This window comes from Tachyglossus aculeatus, unplaced genomic scaffold (genome assembly GCF_015852505.1).
Source record: "Tachyglossus aculeatus isolate mTacAcu1 unplaced genomic scaffold, mTacAcu1.pri scaffold_99_arrow_ctg1, whole genome shotgun sequence".
Taxonomy (NCBI): Eukaryota; Metazoa; Chordata; class Mammalia; order Monotremata; family Tachyglossidae; genus Tachyglossus; species Tachyglossus aculeatus.
This window is the reverse complement of record NW_024045101.1, coordinates 2,466,737-2,472,736: the sequence shown is the minus strand read 5'-3', so window position 1 is coordinate 2,472,736 and position 6,000 is coordinate 2,466,737.

Below are 6,000 nucleotides of genomic sequence, written 5' to 3'. Positions count from 1 at the left end.
CCTCTGCCCCTCGTCTCCTTCCCCATCCCCCCGCCCTACTTCCTTCCCCTCCCCACAGCACCTGTATATATGTACATATGTTTGTACATATTTGTTACTCTATTTATTTATTTATTTTATTTGTACATATGTATTCTATTTATTTTATTTTGTTAATATGTTTTGTTTTGTTGTCTGTCTCCCCCTTCTAGACTGTGAGCCCGTTGTTGGGTAGGGACCGTCTCTGTATGTTGCAAACTTGTACTTCCCAAGCGCTTAGTACAGGGTTCTGCACAGAGTAAGCGCTCAATAAATGCGATTGAATGAATGAATGAATAAATGGATAGAGCTTGGGTCTGGGGTCATGGGTTCTAATCCCTGCTCTGCCACCTGTCTGATATGTAACCTTGGGAAAGTCACTTCATTTTTCTATGCTTTAGTTACCTCCTCTGTAAAATGGAGATGGGGATTTTGAGTCCCACGTGGGACACGGACTGCGTCCATCCCAATTTTCTTGTATTCAGCCCAGCGCTTAGTACAGTACTTGATACACAGTAAGTGCTAAAATAATACCATTATTGTTATTATTATTATTACTATTTTCATTACAATATAGCAGAGTTGGTAGACACTTTTCCTACCCACAAGAAGCAACAAATCTAGAGAGGGAGACAAGCATTAATCTAAATAAATAACGTACGATATATACAATTCATAATTTATAAATATGAAGTTCTGTGGGGTTGAGAGTAGCTTGATTATCCTCATGGCAATGCCAGGATGATTCATCCATTCGTTTATTCAATCTTATTTGACAGCACAGTAGATTCGGGGGGCTTTCAGTCACGAGGTCCCTCAGAACAAAATAGGAATCCTGCTTTCTCCAGAGGGAAAAGAGAGGACATGTGGGAAGGATTACAAATTGCCGCTCGGGAGGAGCACAGAATGTGAAAGACACCATCTTTCGAGAACCCCTCAACAAGAGAGTAATGTCTCTGCCCGGGTGCAACCAGCAATCACTTAGTGGGATTTATTGAGCGCTTACTATATGCAGGGCATTGGACTAAGAGCTTGGGAGAGTACAACAGAGTTGGGAGATTCGTTCCCTGGCCACAATGAGTTTACAGTCCAGGGGGGGAAACAGACTTTAAATAATCCATCAATGGTATTTACTGAATGTTTTTTGTATGCAGAGCTCTAGACTATGAGCTCGGGAGAATGAAACATAACTGACAGGAGACAGGTTCCCTGACCACAACGAGCTTGACGTCTAGTGACAGAGGGGCTGAACAGCAAAAAGGAGAAGCTTTTAAGTATGGGAGAAATATGACGAGAAATCGCCTGTTTCCATCCATTGGTAAGTGCCAACGTGCATCAGGAAGTTCATTTCAGTGACCTTCAACTGTTTCATTGTTCATGTGAGTTCCTGCCTGACCCTTGTCTTCCTCTAGCTTGTTAAGCACTTACTATATTCCAAGCACAGGGCTAGGCCCTGGGGTGGATACAAAATTGAACAAAGTTCATGTTCTAGATGGGGCTCACAGTCTAAATTGGAGAGAGAACAGGTATTTTTATGAGTACTTGTTAAACACTTAGTGTGTGCCTTGTAATAGTAATAACAATAATAATAATTATGCTATTGGTTATGCACTTACTAGGTGCCAGGCACTGTACTAAGCACTGGAACTGTTCTAAGTGATGGAGTTGTTACAAGATTGGACATAGCCCATGTCCCACATGGAGCTCACAATTCTAAGTAGACTGGAGAACCGGTATTTTTTTTTTACTGATACTTGTTAAGCACTTAAGTACGTGCCTAGTACTGTTCTTAAGCACTGGGGGAGATACAAGATGATAATAATAATAATAATAATAATAATAATAATGATATTTGTTAAGCACTTACTATATGCCAGGCACTGTTCTAAGCACTGGGGTAGATACGAGGTTATCAGGTTGCCTCATGTGGGGCTCACAGTCTTAATCCCCAATTTTCAGATGAGGTAAGCGAGGCACAGAGAAGTTAAGTAGTGTGCCCAAGATCACACAGCAGACAAGTGGCAGAAGCGGGATTAGAGCCTATGTCTTCTGACTCCAAAGCCGGTGCTCTTTCCACTAAGCCATGCTGCTTCTCTAATAATCAGATTGGACATAGACCTTCTCCCACATAGGGCTCGCAGTTTACGTAGCGGGAAGAAAAGGTCATTAATCACTATTTGCAAATGCAGGAACTGAGGCCAGAAGAGTTATGTGACTGACCCAAGGTCTCACAGCAGGCCACACTGCAAGCTAGTAGCAGAGCTATAATTAAAACTCTGTCTCTTGGTCTAGGTATCTCCTTGGATTTTGTTTGGTCTCTGTGCTTCTGTCTCCCTGTCTCTGTTTCTCTGCATCTGCCTGCCTTTACGTCTGCCTGCTGTTTAGTGTTTACCTTTGTGTTTATTTGGGAGAGGAGAGTGGTGGTCTGTCAGATATGAAGGGAGAGGGTGTTCCAGGGCAGATAAGTTAGGGTGACTAGATAAATCAGAGGTGTTGCAGTATCTCAATCGTTACAAACATTTAAGACCAGGGAAGGTTCCCAGAAGAATAAATCAGTTTGAGTGCTTGTCTTCATTCCAGGCCAAAGGCAGAAGAAAGGAATCTGAGAGGTCCGATGCAACTTAACAATTTCACTTTTCCTATGTTTTTCTCAGAGTGATACTTAACCGTTTTCTTGGTATACTCAGGTAACTTTCAGAACATATGGCCAATCACACAGTTGTGACAGAATTCCTCCTGCTGGGTTTCTCGGAGGTCCGGGAGCTGCAGCTGGTCCACACCGCGCTGTTCCTTCTGGTCTACCTGGCGGCCCTGACGGGGAATATCCTCATCATCGCCGTCACTGCCCTCGACCGGCGCCTCCACACCCCCAAGTACTTTTTCCTCAGGAACCTGTCCCTCATCGACCTCTGCCTCATCTTCGTCACCGTCCCCAAATCCATCCTCAACTCCCTGATCAACAACAGGTCCAGCTATTTCAGAAACTGTGTGTCCCAGGTCTTTATGGCGGTTCTGTTTGGTAGTTCAGAGCTGTCCGTCCTTACGGCAATGTCCTATGACCACTACATTTCCATCTGCCGCCCCCTGCGCTACGACCTCATCATGGACCGAGAGGCCTGTGGAAAGATGGCCGCCGTGTCTTTGCTCAACGGAGGGCTTTTGGGGGTGATGTACTCAGTCTCGACGTTCATATTAAGCTTCTGTGCATCCAACGTGATCCAGGAGCTCTTCTGTGATGTCCCCTCCTTATTGAAGATATCCTGTTCGGAAATACACGTTGTCAGTGTAACTGTGGGAATCGGATTTAGTTTCGTCTCCTTCGTCTCCATCGTCATCTCCTACATCCACATATTCTCGGCCGTGCTGAGGTTCCCGTCCACCGAGAGTCGGGCCAAGGCCTTCTCTACCTGCCTGCCCCACCTCGCCGTCGTCACCCTTTCCCTTTCGACTAGAATCTTCACCTACCTCAAAACCGTGTCATCATCATCATCATCAATCGTATTTATTGAGCGCTTACTGTGTGCAGAGCACTGTACTAAGCGCTTGGGAAGTACAAGTTGTCAGACTCCCCGTCGAAGCTGGACCTGCTGGTGTCCGTGTTCTACACCGTGGTGCCCCCCACCCTGAACCTGCTCATCTACAGCCTGAGGAACAGGGACATGAAGGCTGCCTTGAGGAACGTTTGTGGCTGAAATCCATTTCTCTTGTCCGCTCTCCCCTCTGCTTCGACCCTGAAATTGATTGTGTACCCCTTAAACACTTTGTTACTCACCCCAGCCCCACGATACTTGTATACACAGTCTCATGCTCTACTATTTTCCCTAACCCTGATCTACTTTAATGTCTGTCTCCCCCGTAAACTGTAAGCTTCCTGAGGGCAAGTATCATGCCTAGCAACTCCTTTGCGTTGTACTCTCCCAAGTGCTTAGTACAGTGCTCTGCGAACAGTAACTGTTCAATAAAAAACCATTGATTGATTGATTGTGGTCCCAATCCCCAACTATGCATGAGGATAGGGAGCCACAAAGTTCAGAAGGGATGATGGGAGAGACAAAGAAGTTGGAGAAGTGCGATGGGCAGAGAGAAATAGGGCAGATAACAAAAACCAAGGGTGGAGTGGTCAGTGGATGGTGAGAGGCTGCTGTGGGGCTGGTGGTGGTCCCACAAAGACAGGACAGCCGGGGGTAGGGATGTAGAGGAGGAACATTACCCAGAAATCATTGCTACAGGAAATGGGCCACAATCAAACACAATTAGAGGACCAGGTAGAACAGATCCTGGGTCATAATTGTCTAGGGGAAAGCAGGATCTAGAGGGAAAGAATATGACCCTAATTTTTTCAGCAGTACTTGTTAAGTGCTTATTGTGTTTCAAGCACGGTACTAAGTGATGGGATAAGAGAAGCATGGTCTAGTGGGTAGGACACAGGCCTGGGAATCGAAACGAGGTGACCTGCCACTTGTCTGCTGTGCGACCTTGGGCAAGTCACTTCACTTCTCTGTATCTCAGTTGCCTCATCTGTAAAATGGGGATTAACACTGTAAACCCCATATGGGAAAGGAACTGTGTCCATCATAATTAGATTTTGCCTGACCCAGGGCTTAGTACAGTGCCTGGCACATGGTAAATGTCACACAAATACCTTTAAAAAGATATTAATGATAAATAGATATCAAGTCACTGAGCAGACAGGTGGTGGAGCTGGGATTAATAATAATAATGATATTCATTCATTCATTGATTCAATTGTATTTATTGAGAAATTACTCTGTTCAGAGCACTGTACTAAGCGCTTGGAAAGTACAATTACTGTAATTACTTTCAGGGAGAGAGACAATCCCTGTCCACACGGGGCTTACAGTCTAGACGTCTGACATCAAAACAAGTAAGCAGACATTAATATAAATAGAATCATAGATATGTCCATATACACACAATTGCTTTGGGGCTGGGGGTGGTGGTGAGTAGAGCAAAGGGGACTAGTCGAGGTGGCAGGGAGGGAAGGGGGAGCTGAGAAAAAGGGGAGCTTAGTCTGGGATGATAATAATGATAATATTTGTAGTATTTGGTAAGTGCTACTATGTACTAGGCATTTTATTAAGTGCTAGGATGGTTACAAGTAAATCTTTTCTAAATCACCTTGCCCCTGTACTCCTACTAAACCACAGCCCATGCACTCTGCTCCTCTAATGCCAGACTACTCACTGTACCTCTATCTCATCCATCTCCCCTTCTACCCCTCACCTACATCCTGCCTCTGGCCTGGAACGCCCTCTCTCTTCATGTCCAACAGACAATTATTCTCCCCACCTTCAAAGCCACAATGAAAGCGCATCCCATCCAAGAGGCATTTCCTGATTAAACCCTCTTCTTCCACTGCCTTCTGCGTCGCCCTTGCAGTTGGGTTTGCAACCTTTATTCACTCCATGCTCTGCCCCACACCACCTATGCCTATATCTGTCATTTATTTATTGGTAGTAATGTCTGTCTCCCCCTGTAGGCTGCAAGCTCTCTGAGGAGAGGGAACATGTCTACCAACTCTGTTATATTGTAGTCTCCCAAAATGCTTAGTATATAGTCTTGCACATAGTAAGCGCTTAATAAATATGATTGATTGATTGATTGCTACCACTCCCAAAATGGCCACCCCTTGTTGCATCCTAAAGTGGGTTCTGTACCAGATCTCTCAAAAATGGTTTCTGGTCATGCTTGCCACGGGAGACTGCAATAAAGTTCTGGAAGGTCATACAGTGCCCATCCACTGACCTACTGCTGTTCCTTAAAACAAGACCCATGAGCAGTGCAGCCAAATTAGATTTCATTCCTACAACCGTTCTCTGCTTCCCTCCTCTACCCTCCCCAATTTTTTAAAAATGCAATTTGTTAAGTGCTTACTATACCAAGCACTATATTAAGCATTGGGGTAGTTACAAAATAATCAGAGCCCACATGGGGCTCACAGATATTGAATCCCCAGTTTTC